Raw genomic sequence first — 18,791 nt, forward strand, 5'->3', positions numbered from 1 at the left:
AACGAAAATGTGGTGCAAATGCTCATGACAAAATTACACATGGATCACTATTATTCTACCATTATGTTCAAAACTCAAAACCGCACCCCTGATCCACCCCAAAACCCATATGTCCCTACCATTTCCGCGCCCCCCTTTTTCGGGCCACATATAAATTTACTTTATGCATGTAAGTCCCAATTAAATCTAATTAGTGCCAATAATTGCTTGTTAAAAAGCCAATTATTGGCACTAATTGGCTCACTATTTTATTAAATTGCATGTGCAAATCAGAGATGCGCCTACATTTGCACATGCAATTTTTGGCAACTTTAATAGAATCAGGAGGATATTGCCTAGATGGCATGTACTTATATGTGTGCTTTGAACAGGAGATTCCAGAGGCGTAGCTTGGGCGGAGCAGGAATGTATGCACATATTTAATAAAACATGAGTGTGCAAGCACGCACACATTGACGCCTTCCTCAGATCAAGTTTAAATTTTACAACAGCATTTGTACACTATTAGAAATAGCTCACAATTCATCTTTATTTGATATACCACTATCTAAGCGGTATACAATATAACAATATGTGAGCTAGGGGAGTTATAAAATAGGAGCACACATTAAGAGACTCGGGTTACAACTGAACAAAATAATAAACTTACCAATTATAACATAAAAGCTAATCTATAAATTTCAAGGTGCTAAGATAGGTGCATTTCTAAAATACAACAGAGGAGGAGGTAGTATTACTATTAAGCAGGACAAAAATGTCAGTGTAGCTGGGTTGAATTTGGAGGTGGAGAAGGATGAAATGTATCCAACAGATCTACATGAGGGTACTATGGATCATCAAGTGGAAAAGCAAGAGTGAAATAAGTTTTAAATGCTTTTTAAAACATCTTAAGTGAGGTTTCAGTAACAACATTAATCAGTATGCTATTCCACAGTGTGGGAGCCACAGTACTAAAGCAGGATTCACGAGTTTTGTTACCGCGCTTTCCCACTCATGGCAGGCTCAATGCGGCTTACATGGGGAAATGGAGGGTTAAGTGACTTGCCCAAAGTCACAAGGAGCTGCCTGTGCCTGAAGTGGGAATTGAACTCAGTTCCTCAGTTCCCCAGGACCAAAGTCCACCACCCTAACCACTAGGCCACTCCTCCACTAAATAAATAAATGAATCTAAGGGGTGAATTCATCAAGATGCAGTAAAAGATCGTTTTTATACAGCACCTTGATGTAATGCCGGATTCAGCAACCTGTGGGATCCCAGTACCACAGGCTGCTGAATCCCAGGTTACAAGAATAATGATGCTTGTAAGCAGTTTTATTCCCGTGGCCCAGGAGCATTGGACAGCAGAACCATGGCCCATTCCTCTCCGGCTGGCATAGAAACATGACCTCTAGTGGTAGTTGCATGAGACTATCGCTAGGGGCACCATTTTCATGAAGGTACCAAACTGGGCAGGAGCGACTGGGCCTCAGTCCTGGTGAAGACCCCCTCTCCCCAGACCACCACTGCATTTCAAGGTAGCCCCTGTGGGGGATTGAGGGAGGAGGAGTCTGCTGCCAGTGGGGTGTAGAACCCTGCTCTGCCTGCCCAGGAGCATCAGACCATGACTTTGCAGCCCAACAAAAAGCTGGGGTTATTTAACTGTGCTTTCAGAGCCCTAATACGACTTGTGGTGTATCATTGCAAGTCAAATTAGGGTATTTACATAATAATGAGATTCAAAACATACATTTGCATGTTTTGCATCTCATTACTGTTTAACTCATAGTGACTTAAATATTGACGCAATATTTTTAGTCAGTGGCATTAGGACAATTTAAGTCACTTTAAGGGCACAATAATGCGACATAAGGTCCTAACGCCACTTGATGACTTGCCCTCTAAATAGTTCCGAGATCCCATTTTTATAAAAGCACATAAGTGTACATGTTGCCTTTATAACAAAGGCACAAAATAAGCCCCATTTTGGACTTTCCAAATAGGTGTCCTATTTTAAAATTAAGCCCCATATGGCTTAGATAGAGGGAAAAGAACCCTTGAAGGAAAATAGAGGGTGAAAGGGTTGATCTGAGACAGGATGCTGCCAAGGTGATACTGTTCAGGAAGCTGCCAAGGAGGCTAGCTAAGAAGACAACATCTAGTTGAGGCAGCAGCATGGCAAGCCTAAAGCTACCACTGGAGGCATGAACAATATGTAAACACTGTAGTCTTCTCAACATAAATGAAAAATACCATATGAAGAAGTCACTCCAAAAGTCCTAAGGCGGGTTTAGATGAACACTATAAGCTGTAATTTAAATAAAAGGCAAATCAGAAGGGTATCAGTCAACTGATTCACCTGTCAGGATCACATGGATCTTACTGACATCTTATACATCACTTATCCTCCATTCCTTTAAGTGATTCTCCTCTACTGGGCAAATCTTCTGTTACTATTTTTTTAATTACATCTAAAATAGAACAGCCAGACCCTTGCTAATTCTCTGTTGTGGCAACAGCAGGTCTTAATTTGTTGACAAAAAGGGAAGTGGAACTCTGGAGTTGGGGTGCTCAAGTGGCTTTAGTTCAGTCTGATTAGAATAGTTACTGGCAGAACCCAGAGAAGAAGAATACTGCCCATGAAAGGAGTAACTTCTCTTTCTGCTCTTGTGCTCCCTGGAATGCATTCTTGGTCTGCTCAGCTGCCTTTATTGTATGCTCTCGTCTAATTGTTTCCCCCTTTCCCCCCCCCCCCCCCCTTTTGCAATTTTTAGTTCACTCGATGTGTGGGTGGTGTGGATAACATAAATACATAGTATTGCCATTAGATCATGAAGGAGCAAAAGGGGCGTTCAGGGAGGACAATGCCATAGCGGAGAAACTGAATTAATTTTTTGCTTCTGTCTTCAAAGGAAGAAGATGTAAGAGATCTGCCTGTACCGGAAATGTTTTTCAAAGGTGATGATGCGGAGGAACTGAAAAAAATCTTGGTGAACCTGGAAAATGTACTGAGCCAAATTCATAAAGGGTAGTAAATCACCTGGACTGGATGGCATACATCCAAGGGTACTCAAAGAACTCAAGCATGAAATTGCTGACCTGCTGTTAGTAATATGTATCCTGTCCTTAAAATCGTGCATAGTACCTGACAATTGGAGGGTGGCCAATGTGAGGCTGATTTTTAAAAAGGGTTCTAGAGGTGATCGGGGAAACTATAGACTGTTAGACATCAGTGCCAGGCAAAATAGTGCAAACTATTATAAAGAATAAAATTACAGAACACTTAGACAAACAAAGTTTAATGGAACAGAGTCAGCATGTGGATAAAGGTGAGGCGTTTGATCTAGATTTTCAGAAAGCTTTTGATAAAGTTCCTCATGAGAGACTCCTGAGAAAATTAAGGAGTCATGGGATAGGAGGCACAGTTCTGGTGTGGATTAGGAATTGGTTATTGGACAGACAACAGAGGGTAGGGTTAAATGGTCATTTCTCTCAATGGAGGAGGGTGAACAGTGGAGTGTCGCAGGGAGCTGTACTGGAACAGGTGCTATTTGACATATTTATAAATACGGAAATCGGAACGATAAGTGAGGTGATTAAATTTGCAGATGATACAAAACTATTCAAGGTTGTTAAAATATGTGAGGACTGTGAAATATTACAGGAAGACCTTAGGAAATTGGAAGACTGGGCATCCAAATGGCAGATTAAATTTAATGTGGACAAATAAAAGATGATGCATATGGGAAAGAATTATCTGAATCATAGTTACCTGATGCTAGGGTCCACCTTGGGGGTGAGCACTCAAGAAAAAGATATAGGTGTTGTTCTAATTAATATGCTGAAATCTTCTGCTCAGTGTGCAGCAGTGTCCAAAAAAGCAAACAGGATGCTAGGAATTATTAGGAAAGGGAGGTACGGGAAGACCGGGAGGTAATGGTGATGGGGCCGCTCAATAACAGTAATCATAATATGGTCAGATTTGATATTAGCTTTGGAGTAAGTATACACAGGAAATCCAATATGTTAGCATTTAACTTTCAAAAAGGAGACTATGATAAAATGAGAAGAACAATGGAAAAAAACTTAGAGGAGGAGCAGCTGTGAGGGTTAAAAACTTACATCAGGCGTGGATGCTGTTCAAAAATACCATCCTGTAAGCCCAGGCCAAATATATTCTGTGTATTAAAAAAGGAGGAAGGAAGACCAAACGAGAGTTGGCATGGTTAAAAAGTGAGGTGAAGGAAGCCATTAGAGCTAAAAGAAAATCCTTCAGAAAATGGAAGAAGGAACCAACTGAAAATAATAAGAAACAGCATAAGGAATGTCCAGTCAAATGCAAAGCGCTGATAACGAAGGCAAAGAGGGACTCTGAAAGCTTTGGAGGCAAAAACAGATAGTAAAAACATTTTTTTAGGTATATTAAAAGCAAGAAGCCGGCAAAAGAATCAGTTGGACTGCTAGATGACCGAGGGGTAAAAGGGGCAATCAGAGAAGACAAAGCCATAGCGGAGAGATTAAATTAATTCTTTGCTTCAGTCTTCACCGAGGAAGATTTGAGAGAGATACCGGTACCAGAAATGATATTCAAAGCTGATGAGTCAAAGAAACTGAATGAAATCTCTATAAACCTGGAGGATGTAATGGCTCAATTTGACAAATTGAAGAGTAGCAAATCTCCTGGACTGGATGGTATTCATCCCAGAGTACTGATAGCGTTGAAAAATGAACTTGCGGAACTATTGTTAGTAATATGTCATTTATCTTTAAAATGAAGCATGGTACCAGAAGATTGGAGGGTGGCCAATGTAATGCTGATTTTTTAAAAAGGTTCCAGAGGAGATCCAGGAAATTATAGACCGGTGAGCCTGACGTCTGTGCTGGGCAAAATAGTAGAGAAAATTATAAAGAACAAAATTACATAGCATATTCAAAAGCATGGATTAATGAGACAAAGCCAACATGAATTTAGTGAAGGGAAATCTTTCCTCACTAATCTTTTACATTTCTTTGAAGGGGTGAACAAACATGTGGATAAAGGTGAGCCGGTTGATATTGTGTATCTGGATTTTCAAAAGGCGTTTGACGAAGTACCTCATGAAAGACTCCAGAGGAAATTGGAGAGTCATGGGATAGGAGGTAGTGTCCATTGTGGATTAAAAACTGGTTAAAAGAAAACAGAGAGTAGGGTTAAATGGTCAGTATTCTCAATGGAGAAGGGTAGATAGTGGGGTTTCCCAGGGGTCTGTGCTGGGACCGCTGCTTTTTAACATATTTATCATAAAACGTTTTGACAAATACCAGCAATACACTGTTCTCAGAATCAGATACACACTTCTATAACAAACCAGCAGTGCAAAAACTGTAATCAATTATCAAACAGTCATCAAATGTTTTTTTTTTTAATTATATTTTTTATTTAACATCCATCTATTTAAACAATAAATGTTGGATACAGAAATATAATATCAAATGTTTTTTAAAAGCAGATACTTTATCACCACTCTAGTCATAAACAACAAACAGCTTTTTAAGGTAAACCAAATACCCTACTGAAACCCAACCACCATCTTGTAATCCCCCTTGTCTTTCCCTATCCTCTCATCTATAACCCCCTTTTCCCCACCCCAAACCTATTCCTTCCAACTTATCCCTTGGTTTAACATAATTATAAATGATCTAGAGATGGGAGTAACTAGTGAGGCAATTAAATTTGCTGATGACACAAATTTATTCAAAGTCGTTAAATCGCGGGAGGATTGTGAAAAATTACCTTACGAGACTGGGAGACTGGGCGTCTAAATGGCAGATGACGTTTAATGTGAGCAAGTGCAAAGTGATGCACGTGGGAAAGAGGAACTTGAATTATAGCTACATAATGCAAGGTTCCACGTGGGAAAGAGGAACCCTAACTATAGCTACGTAATGCAAGATTCCACATTAGGAGTCACTGACCAAGAAAGGGATCTAGGCATCGTTGTTGATGATACGATGAAACCCTCTGCTCAGTGTGCTGCAGCATCTAGAATGTTAGGTATTATTAGGAAAGGAATGGAAAACAAAAATGAGGACATTACAATGCCTTTGTATCAGTCCGTAGTGCAACCGCACTTCGAATATTGTGTTCAATTCTGGTCACCGCATCTCAAAAAGATATATTGGAATTAGAAAAAGTACAGAGAAGGGCAACAAAAATGATAAAGCGGATGGGACTACTTCCCTATGAGGAAAGGCTGAAGCAGCTAGGGCTCTTAAGCTTGGAGAAAAGATGGCTGATATGATTAGAGGTCCGTAAAATAATGAGTGGAGTGGAACAGGTAGCCATGAATCATTTCTTTACTCTTTTCAAAAATACTAGGACTAGGGTGCATGCGATGAAGCTGCAAAGTAGTAAATTTAAAACGAATCGGAGAACATTTTTCTTCACGCGACGTGTAATTAAACTCTGGAATTCGTTGCCAGAGAATGTGGTAAAGGTGGTTAGCTTAGCGTGGTTTAAAAAAAGTTTGGACAGCTTCCTAAAGGAAAAGTCCATAGACCATTATTAAAATGGACATGGGAAAAATCCATTGCTTATTTGTGGGATAACCAGCAAAAAATATATTGAGCTTTTTTAGAATCTTGCCAGGTATTTGTGACCTGGAGTGGCCACTGTTGGTAACAGGATGCTGGGCTTCATGGACTTTTGATCTGTCCCAGTGTGGCAATACTTATGTACTTATATACTTATGGATGGTGAATAAGACCGAAAACACTATAATGCCTTTGTATTGTTCCTTGGTGCGTCCGCACCTTGAGTAATGCATTCAGTTCTGGTCGCCGTATCTCAGTGGTGTTCCAAGGGGGGCGGTGGGTGCGGTCCACCCGGGTGCACGCCACTGGGGGGGTGCCGCGCTCGCCTGTCCGTCGTTCGTTCCATGCTCCCTCTGCCCCGGAACAGGTTACTTCCTGTTCCGGGGCAGAGCGGGAGCATGGAACGAACGACGGACAGGCGTGCGCGGCACCCCCCAGCGGTGTGCACCTGTGGGGGGGGGGTCTTTCAAGGGGGGGTGTCCTTTCGCCGGGTGGGTCGTGCTGCATCCAGGGGGGCGCTGCACCCGGGGGGCGGGGCACATCGGCGATCCGCCTTGGGTGTCAGCCCCCCTAGGAACGCCACTGCCGTATCTCAAAAAAAAATCCTGAATGGTGTAGAACGAGTAGAAGTAAATCAATTTTTTACTCGTTACAAAAGTACAAAGACTAGAAGACACTTGAGGAAGTTATATTGAAATACTTTAAAAACAAATAGGAGGAAATATTTTTTCACTCAATGAATAGTTAAGCTCTGGAACTCTTTGCTGGATGATGTGGTAACAGTGGTTAGCGTATCTGGGTTTGGACAAATTGCTGAAGGAAAAATCCATAGTCTGCTATTAAGACAGACATGGGGAAGCAGCTGCTTGCCGTGGGATTTGTAGTATGGAATGTTGCCACGATTTGGGTTTCTGCCAGGTATTTGTGACCTGGCTTGGCCACTGTTTGGAAAACAGGACACTGGGCTAGATGGACCATTGGTCTGTCCTAGTATGGCTGTTCTTATGTTCTAAATTTTAATCGCGCCTTAAAACTCACTTTTTTCAGAAAGCTTTTGGTTAAACAGATCTATTTCTCTCTTGCCCGGCCTCTGGAGTACAGTAACTATTAATTATTTATTTTAGTATTTCTGGTATAAAATGAATATATTCTGTCCTATCAATATTGGCATTCCTTTTCTGATTTTTTTTATTGTACATCTTAGACCCTTCTGTATTGGAATATGCGATATAACAAGTTTTATTAAATACAAACATATATGCACAAAAGTGCACAGATGCGCATGTAAATGCCTAAGTGTTATTCTGTAAATATATGCATATCTTACATAGTGCATATTTGACAGATGGGCATATAAACAGGCAAAGTCTGGGTGGTGTGCACATACATATCTTATAGAATATCCCCAAATCCTATATATTGTGCCTTAATTTCCACGTGGAAATCAAAGTGTATTCTACAACAATCTTCATAACTTAATTGGTTAACTAGCTAATAAATGCTATTAATTGGATGTTAACAAGCAATTATCATCACTAATTGGCATTAAGACTTATCTGCACAACTCATGTTTCTCAAGTGTTAGGTGTCGGTCAATGGTAACTCCAAGAATTTTTAGGGTATCCGAAACTGGTAGACTTAGTTTGGGTGTGTTGATGGTGGTAAATTTATTCTTATTGTACTGTTTTTTATTATTTTTTAATAAGTATTTTACTTATATTTAAATATATATCTGTATTCAGGCCCCTGAGGCAGGCCATAGGTCTAAACACAGTACTGTGTCAGTTCTTTGATCAATAAATCTTCTCCAGTATCCAGATTGTTCTCTTCGTTTCTGGAGTCCATGATTCATTTCCCACTTCCCTTTTTATCTACACATGTATGTACCCAGTTATGTTGGTAGTCTATAAAGGAATGTAGACATCTGGGCACCTCTGGGCACCTAAATATAGGCACACTATAACCTAGGGACCCACATTTACATGCACATTATGCATGTTAAAATAAGCTCAAAAAATATGTGAGGAGAGTGATCACAAAATACTTAAGCAGAAAAATCACACTGTAAATGTCACCTATATTCTTCACTAGCCCTGTCAATACACAAACTACTTTTTTTAAAAAACTTTTACCAATTTTTTTTTATCATCCATCATACAGGGTAGAAAAAGCCTCAGAACCAGCATCGCCACTGCAATTTCAGCTATCCATTTCTCAATCAGCGACTCAAAAAACTCTCCAATCTTTATAGTTCTATATAGTTCTCTTAATTCAAAATCTGTTTCCAAAAATAAAATAAGATAAATAATTTTTTTCTCTATTACATACAACACTTATCATGCTTATATGGAGGTGACCAAGCTATGTTGTTAATTATTACATGCAACCTTGATCTTCAATCCTTAATCTGATGCAACCAGCGTTTCGCAGACATTCAGTCACTGAATCAGAGAAAATTCTAACATGCTGCTGTGTTGCCTTCTTTAACCGACATGTTCTTCCTTCATTTTGAAAGGTAATGTTTAGAAAACTGGCATATATATGTGTGTGTGTGTGTGTGTGTGTGTGTGTGTGTGTGTGTGTGTGTGTGTGTGTGAATGCACGTGTATATGTGTGCATACAAACATGTAAATGCAAAAATTCTGCCTAAGTGCTATTCTGCAAATTAACTTAACTTACATAGCTGACAAAATTTCAACAGGGTTGTACACAACAGTGGAGCATGGAAAACACAGGCATGGCTCCCACTTATGTGCATAACTTACAGAACACTGTACATTAAAACATAGGGCCCGATATTCAGACTGCAGGAGTTAGCCCAGCTAACTCCCAGGTCAGCACTGAGCCCAGATATTCAATGCCGGGCCATATCCGGTGACGGCATTGAATATCCGGTTTATTTTTGGCCAGTTCAAATTTAACCAGCCAAGCTGATATTCAGCACTGACTGGTTAAGTTTGAACTGGTCAAAGATAGGCCTGGTATTCACGCAGCTAAATAAGGCTGCCAAACCTAGCCGGCGATGCACTGAAAATCAGCGGATTACCAAATATATAGTGCGATATAGCTGCTAACTGCAAATTTTAGCGGGTCATGGCTGGCCACGTCCCACTGAAAATTTGCGGATAGCCAATTATGGGGTATTTAACTGATCAAGTGCTGATCCTGGATGGTTAAATATCGGAGGGATAAGAACATAAGAATAGCCATACTGGGTCAGACCAACGGTCCATCTAGCCCAGTATCCTGTTTCCAACACTGGCTAATCCAGGTCCACAAGTACCTGGTAGAAACCCCAATCCCAGGGCAATCACTGGTTTCCCCATGTCTATCTCAATAGCAGACTATGAACCTTTCCTGCAGGAAAGTGTCCAAACCTTTTTTAAACCCAGATACGGTAACTGTTGTTACTACATCCTCTAGCAACAAGTTCCAGAGCTTAACTATTCATTGAGTAAAAAAATATTTCCTTCTATTTGTAAGTTGTACGCATCCTTGCTTTATAGTTGGCTTAAGTGTAGACACTGTAAGGAGGTTGGAGGGTCTAAGCAGCTCAGGAGGAGGTATGGGGCCAGACTACATTCCCCACAAGGCCCTGAGAGAAGGGATCGGGGTGGTAGGTCCCAAAACCGGTATGGCCCCCACGTGGAAGGGAGGGGGAAAAGGACTGGAAAGAGCAGCTGCAATGGCAGGCGAGGGCCAGAAGGGGGAGCAGGGATGACAAAGCTCAATTCCCTTGGGTTAGAAATCAGTACAAGATTCCTTCCACCTGGGGGGGGAGGAGATCTCCAACCAACAGCCTAGCAGAGAAGCAGAGTTAATGGAGTGCTTGGAGGAAGGAGAGGCTGGAGAGACCAACACACCAGGTTTGGAGGAGCCAGTTGACATGGACTGTAATTGTACTTTGGGGCAGAGTTGCAGGGACTGAAGGCAGTGGGTGGTCACAGGAGTCAATTAGCTGTGTTGTGGGCGGTGTACTGCCATTCTGCAACCACCCAAGCGGAAAGACTGTTAAAACTGAAACCCAGGCTGTTGCCCTGGGGGAGAACTTGGATTTAAAGGGAAGTTTTTTCATGTTGCTTTATTTTGGAAACTGAATGGGACTTTAACCCCCTTGAACTGAGATTTTGTGGAGTAGGGGAAATAAACTGTTTGGAACTAAACGCTGTGTTGTCTGGAAGGACTTTGTTTGTGGACTGCTGAAGGGAGCCTACCACCCCCTGAACGTTTGCTACCCGGATTACAGATATTACAACACCTAGATGTTTGGGACATCAATACCTGGTTTTGCGAGTATATAATGGTACCTAGGTGCCTAGGTTACTTTATAGAATAGGATCCTTCTGTGAACTCCTTGGGATGCCAATTATTGGGTTTTCCCTTAATGTCTGCCATATAAGAAAGTGGCACCAGCCTGCCCTTAATAAAAAGTATGAACTTACATTTGAGAAGAAATATGAGGTGGATTTTGATCAAACGGCACAAGTGAACTTTTTGGATTTATTAAACCCAAGCTCAAAGCAAGTTACATTTCTGATCAGTAGGTATTTTCTTCTCAAATGGCTTAGATTATACCTGGAATAACAGAGGATGAAATGACGACTAAAGTCACAAGAACTACCAGGGGGAGAAATGGAATTTGGATCCTAGCTTTCCTGGCTCAGCACACTATACTGAATTCTGTAAAAGGACTTGCTATGTTGTGAGTTTTAAGAGCTACAGTGAGATCTCACAAAGGAATTTAACCCTTCGATACCTAAGAGGACTACACAGGGCAATAGTTGTTCTGTCATCACAGGCTCAGTCAGAAAGCCCTAACAAAGCAAGTTGAAGAAATCTTGAGCTAGGGGGAGAGAGACAGGACCATCAAAACAGCTCATACATTGTATACATGGGTACACAAAATAATCGCAGGGATGTTAAAGGGAGCTAAGAAAACTATTTAAAAAGGTAATTCATGTAGAAAAGTGGTACATCTTACCACTCAATCTGCTATTCAGCAATCAGTTCCCCAAGCACATCAACACTAATGACAGAATTCATCATCTAGCAGTACCCCAGTCCCTTCTTTTTCCTTGTAGGTTTTTAACAGTAACAAGAAGCCCTGCAAGAGGAGGGAGAAGGGGACTGCCAAGCTTGAGCAGGCCCCACACTGAATTTGGTGATTCGGATCCGATCACTGAACTGCACATCAATAGATGAGAGGAGGACATCAGGACAGGGCAGGATCTGGGCAAAGGGGATCAAGAGGAAGAGGTGCAAAGCCCCCCCCCCCCCCCTTTCCTACTTAGTTGCCTATGGGTATTCAGATACTCTCAGGGAATGTCTTATTGGTTTCATATAACATAATTTGTAAATAGTTAAACAAACCTTTTAATCAGTTCAGCCACCCTTGATCATAGCAGTCTTTTGGGGGTTTCCCAGGGGAGGGGGAAATCCCACCCACTAACACCTTTCTTCCCCAAGTGGAAGCACCAGGTGTCAAGTGTATAAGGTACTAGTATAGCCTGCCCGAGAGAGACATAAGAACATAAGAATAGCCATACTGGGTCAGACCAATGGTCCATCTAGCCCAGTATCCTGTTTCCAACAGTGGCCAATCCAGTTCACAAGCACCTGGCAGACACTCAAACAGCATCAACATTCCTTGTTACCAATCTCAGGGCAAACAGTGGTTACCCCCATGTCTATATGTATCTCAATAGCAGACTATGGAATTTTCCTCCAGGAACATGTCCAAACCTTTTTTTAAACCCAGATATGCTAACTGCTGCTATTACATCCTCTGGCAACGAGTTCCAGAGCTTAACTATTCATTGAATGAAAAAATATTTCATCCTATTTATTTTAAAAGTATTTCCATGTAACTTCATTGAGTGTCCCCTAGTTTTCATACTTTTTGAAAGAGTAAAAAATCAATTCACTTTTACTCATTCTACGCCACTCGGGACTTTGTAGACCTCAATCCTATCCCCATTCAGCCATCTCTTTTCCAGACACTAAATGCAGATCAGCAACTTTGTGTTTGAGTTCTTTCATTATCCTAGGGTGCATACCATCTGGTCCACCCGATTTACTACTTTTAATTTGTTGATTGTGGCTCAATACATCGTCCAGGTTCTCTGAGATTTCTTTCAGTTCCCCCTCATTTTTATCGATGCTTTACATCTAACTTGCCAGTGCTTATGCTGCTTCTTATTTTCATCATTCGGGATCCTTTTTCCATTTTTTAATTATTCCACATCACACACCTTAGTTCTCACTTTAGTACAACTCTATGCTGGTGTCAGTAAACTGAAAAGATTACAAATATTGCAAAATTCGGCTGCTCGACTGTTATATATAGCTTGTAAATATGACTCTGTTACCCCACTTTTGATTAGACTACATTGGCTGTCTATTCAATATTGGATTTGGTTCAAAATTTTATGTCTCACTCGTATAGCTTATCATTCTGGCTTACCCCGTTCTTTTGGCTCTAATAGCCTCTTTCACTTCACTTTTTAAACACACTGGCTGTCATTTGCTCTTTTTTTCTACCTTTTCTAATATGTAGAATACACCTGGTCTGGGCTTCCAAGATGGTATTTTCAAACAGCATCCAAGCCTAATTTAAAGTCCTAACCTTTGCAGCCGATCCTTTTAGCTTCTTTTTAACAATTTTCCACATCTTGTCATAGCCCTTTTGAAAATTAAATGCTGCTACAGTAGATTTCCTTAGTGATTTCACTCAAGATATCAGCTCAGATTTGATCATGTTATGATCACTGTTTCTCAGCGGACCCAACACTGTTACCTCTCATACAATGCTCTGCATTCCACTAAGGACTAGATCTAAAATAGCTCCACCTCTTGTTGGTTCCTGGAGGAGTTGCTCCAAGAGACAGTCATTTATTACATCTAGGAATTTTACTCCCTGATATAACGTTTATCTAGTCAATATTGGGGCAATTGAAATCACCCATTATTATACTGCTGCCCAATTTACCAGCTTTCCTAATTTCTGTAAGCATTTCTTCATCTGTCTGTTCTTTCTGTCCTGGTGGATGGTAGATGCAAAAAGAGAGCAGATACAAATCCACTATATAAAATGATGCCTTTATTTAAAAATACCCAATGTGGTTCACGTTTTGCCCATACACGGGCTGCATCAGGGGTTACACTACTAAAAATGACCAATCACTTATTCTCTAAGAGCTAGGAGCTCTTTGAACCAAGCGCACACATATAACCTCTTAGCAACTGGGAGATAATCATACATTTGTCAATCAATGTATAACCCAAATAGCACCCTTCTTGCTGCTAGACTGTTGTATGCATCTTAATATTGATGAGTTGTTTAATTAATTAAATCATGTTAAGGGAGAAGGGATATTAGACTAATATAAAGAGTCATTAGATTAATATAAAGAGCCTTATGATATATGATATATCATATGATTTATTTAGTATTTGCTTTTCAGCAAGTGTAAATAAATCAGTTAGGGCAATCACTTGTAAGGATAAAATTCCCTCATGTTCTCTTAATTAGAATAATTGACTATAAATTAAGTTTATAAATTAACAGATATGCCAGGGGTAGGGGGATTTAACTGTGATACAGATTTAATTGTAACATTTATTAAGATAGGTTGTAAATATTTTCTTTTTGTGCTGATACTTTTAAAATTAGAAGATTTTTTGACATATAATTGATTTGACACCATTTAATACAGAAATTCAATATTGAGTGTGGGTGATTTTTATAAGTACATTTATATTTTTTGTGTATATTAAGTTACAAGTTCCATGTACATAAAATTTTTCTTTGCAATTTGGCAAAGTCATCACACTTTTATTAGAATAGATGCTGATTCTATTTATTTAAAATATATGATAAATCTATGTTGTTCTCATTATGTATGTTTTTAATTTGCATTATTGTACTATGGAAATATTTAACCTCTTCCTTTGATTAAACTAAAGTCCATATCTGTAACTTCCAAAGTTTTCAGGACAAATCTCTTGTATATCTACTACTACTACTACTTATCATTTCTATAGCGCTACTAGACGTACGCAGCGCTGTACACTTGAACATGAAGAGACAGTCCCTTCTCGACAGAGCTTACAATCTAATTAGGACAGACAAACAGGGCAAACAAGAGATAAAGGAATATTAAAGTGAGGATGATAAAATAAGGGTCCTGATTTTCTTGAAAGTTGATTCCTTTGATAAGACAGTTAATTTTACCAGCTTGTGGTCAGACCACAATAATGGAATTGTATTTAGGTATTTAGGTTACCTAAATTACAACTAGAAAGAAAAGAACAAAGGCAGGACACTTAGATCTAATGTATGCCTGAACTTCTTGTAAGAATGATAGACTAGGAGTGCAGCAAAATGAAAATTGCCGCACGTCCATTTTGGGTCTAAGACCTTACTGCCAGCCAATGACCTAGCGGTAAAGTCTCACATGGTAACCGGGCAGTAATGACCTATGTGCGTCAAATGCCACTTGGCGTGTGGCCAATACGCACAGCTGAAAATAAAAATTATTTTTCAGACGCTTATATCTGACGCGTGCCAAAAATGAAATTACCGCAAGATCCACGTGGTACCTGGGCGGTAACTCCATTTTGGCACGTGTTGGGCGAGTTTAAATGCTTACACGGCTTAGTAAAAGGGCCCCTTGGAGCCCTCCAGCTGTGATGCAAAAAGTTTGGTTACCTTTCAGATATTAAAGAAAAAACAGCATATCCCCTTCCTCTCCCTCAGTCTTCTATTCTTTCCTTAAGAAAGCATCAATGTACTCATTTATTTTTATTTAAAACCTTCATATCCCACTCATCCACAATATTCTCAAAGTTATAAAAACATAGCTTAAAAGAAATTGGGAGGGCATAATTAAATAGCATTCACCCCATTACTATAAATATCTTCCTAGGTGATAAGATGCACCCATTATGGGATGGGTTAATTTTATGAATGATACAGGTGCCCTTTTACTAAGGTGCGCCGAAAAATGGCCTGCGCTGGTGTAGGCATGTGTTTTGGATGCACGAAGGTCCATTTTCTGTGCGCCCGGAAAAAAAAGTCTTTTTTGTGGCTGAAAATGGACGTGCGGCAAAATTAAAACCAATGCGCATCCATTTTTGGCCTGAGACCTTACCACCACCCATTGACTTGGCAGTAAGGTCTCATGCACTAACTGGGTGGCACGCATCAGCACGCATAAACTGCTGCTTACTGCCGAGTAAGCACCACGTGGTAGAAAATAGAAAATATTTTCTACCGCGTGTTTTGTACCCACGTCAAAAATGGAATTACCGCCCGGGGCATGTGGTAGCCGGGCAGTAGTTCCAACTTGACACTGTTGGACATGCGTATGTGCCTACATGCTTTAGTAAAAGGGCCCCTGCCATGTTTGGTGAGCGTAGTCCATTCTGTGCAAGTTGTGATGCATTATATTAAATCAACGTAAGAATTAGGATGTTGAAAGTGAACTTTCAAAATTACATAGAATAACTGAAAACAAGGAAAGGCTTTATGTGATTTCAAATTTCATATGTACAATTGTTAAATACCTATTGTTGGACCAACAGAAAACACATAAAGCGGGGCATAATCGAACGGGGCGTTTTCCTGAGGATGTCCTCACAGGACGTCGTGGCGAAGGAGTGGGGAAGCCCGTATTATCGAAACAAGATGGGCGGGGATGGGCCTGGGTCCACCTGCCTGAAGTGCACTGCACCCACTACAATTGCTCCAGGGACCTGCATACAGCTGTCAGGGAGCTGGGTATGACATTTGAGGCTGGCATAGAGGCTGGCACAAAATATTTTTAAAGTTCTTTTTTAGGGTGGGACGGGGTTAGTGACTAGGGCCGCCGAGAGACTGGGCCGGGCCCGGGGCAAGGCCACCCCCCTCCACCTGCCCCCCTCCATCCACCACCGGGCTGGGGCCCCCTGAATTCAAATCATAGTACCTTACCTCGACCTCGCTCCATATGAAAGAAGCACAGCAGCGGCAGTCTGCAGATCGCCTCCCTTCGGGCCTTCCCTCATGCAAGTTACGTCAGACGAGGCCAGGACACAGTGAGGGAAGGCCCGAAGGGAGGCGATCTGCAGACTGCCACTGCTGCGCTTCTTTCACATGGAGTGAGGTCGAGGTGAGGCGCTATGATTTGAATTCAGGGGGGCCCGGCCCGGTGGTGGACGGAGGTGGGCGGGTGGAAGGGACTGCGGCTCCGGGCCCCCCTTGGAGGCCCGGGCCCGGGGAATTTTGTCCCCCCTGCCCCCCTCTTGGCGGCCCTATTAGTGACCACTGGGGGAGTAAGGGGAGGTCATCCCCGATTCCCTCCGGTGGTCATCTGGTCAGTTCGGATACCTTTTTGAGGCTTGGTCGCAAGAAAAAATGGACCAAGTAAAGTTGGCCAAGTGCTCGTCAGGGACGCCCTTCTTTTTTCCATTATCGGCCGAGGACGCCCATGTGTTAAGCACGCCCCAGTCCTGCCTTCGATATGCTTCCAACACCCCCCCCCCCCCCCCCCGAAAACTTTGGTCATCCCTGTGACGAAAAGCAGTTGAGGGCGCCCAAAAGTGGCCTTCAATTATGCCGATTTGGGTGACTCTGGGAGAAGGATGCCCGTCTCCCGATTTCTGTCAAAAGATGGGCGCTCTTCGTTTTCAAAAATGAGCCGAATAGTAAAAGAAATCAAGTTTTCTCTAGGCCAGTATGAATACTGGAAACTGCATTGCTCACATCTTGTGGAGCTAGATATTTTTGAAGCAAGAATAATTGAACTATTCTTATTCGGTTTCATTAAGTTCACAAATATGTGTGCTTTCTTTGCTTTTTGTTTTACAGTAAATTATATTATTGTCTGCAAATAGCAGACAGGTCAGTGCAGGATATTAGTTGTCAGAGTCCAGAATTCAACACACTGATCTGCTGAAAGTAAAGGTATTACAAATAATACAAACATTGAAAGTCTTGGTTCTTTAATTTTACCAGCAGGACTGAATTAGCAGGAAGGAAAAAGACAAATAATGCTAAATTTCAGATTCTTGCTTTCAATGCTGCTTTTCACTTCCCCTAACATCATTCTACTTTGTTCTCTTAATAGAATCTGTACAATCTGTTACAAAAAGAAGTTAGTTCATAAAGTTGATGTTACGATTCATTACTCTTTATCAAATAATCTTTAGTTTATGGTTCACATTTTTATAATTCTTACAGGCTAAGCATCTCAAAACTGAAAGTTTTAAGAATCAGGAGAGAAGTACAAGAATGGCTGTGCATAATTTTCTTTAAGTTGTGTAACCTTTCACTGAAGAAAACTGTAGCATGGAAACAAAGACACTTCACTGCTTTTAAGATCAGGGAAAGAATCTCCAATATTCCTGCAGATTCCCTTTCCATTTCTAAAATATTAGAATATAGTAGCAAAAACCCAATATCTTACCTTTTAAAACTGAAAGATAAACTCTTGTGATATTTACTGATCAGAGTTCATCCCGACTGCAAGCTTGTTCTTTAATAAGAGGGGCAGCTGCTGGAGAATATGCTATTTTAGGCTGTAAGATCAGATGCTGCCTCCTATCGGATTTCAACAAACTGGTAAGAAATTGTTTCTTTTTCCCTACTTTTTATCATGGGAAAGACAATGGGGGGAATCTAAATGCCAGCGTTAAAGTCTTATTTAATATTTACTAATGCGCCCTATTCCCCCTGACTTTGTACCTACCTCTCTGAGTTATATATCAGTAGTGTATTTCTCTTTTTAAGTTCTGTTTTCTTATTATGCTATAATGTAACAGTATAGTTCATTGGTTCTCAGTCTAGTTCTTGAGAAAACATTCTGATTGTCACAATCACAATAAATATGCGTAACATATATCTACATGTACCACGACAAGGGTGGGCAAGATTTCCTCAATGAATATGCATGAGATCAATTTGCATGTACTGCTTCCATTGTATGCAAATCAATCTTATGCATATTCATTGTGGAAATCTTTAAACTCTGACTGGGTTGTGGCCCTCGAGAACTGGAGTTGCCCACACCCGTTCTACAAGGTGATTCTTGTGGACAGAGTTGAAAATTATTGGTATAAATTATTTCTTTGTTTAGATTTAGCTCATATGTTGGCTATTTTGGCAGTTTCCTGACATTTAACTGCATAAGAATATCATCAGGATTTCTGGACTCTAACATTTGAAAGATTTGTCCTCATAAGTCGGGAGTTACTCACACAA

General features: G+C 40.7%; 1 protein-coding gene across 1 annotated transcript in view; it reads right to left on the minus strand.

Moving 5' to 3' along the window:
* The window catches only part of ABCC9 (ATP binding cassette subfamily C member 9), a 454,126-nt gene extending 436,059 nt beyond the window's left edge, over positions 1–18,067 (minus strand). The window contains 1 exon segment of the mRNA XM_030214004.1: positions 17,998–18,067. The gene's annotated coding sequence lies outside the window, so the exon portion shown is untranslated.
* Positions 18,068–18,791: the final 724 nt, after the last annotated feature.

This window comes from Microcaecilia unicolor, chromosome 9 (genome assembly GCF_901765095.1).
Source record: "Microcaecilia unicolor chromosome 9, aMicUni1.1, whole genome shotgun sequence".
Lineage (NCBI taxonomy): Eukaryota > Metazoa > Chordata > Amphibia > Gymnophiona > Siphonopidae > Microcaecilia > Microcaecilia unicolor.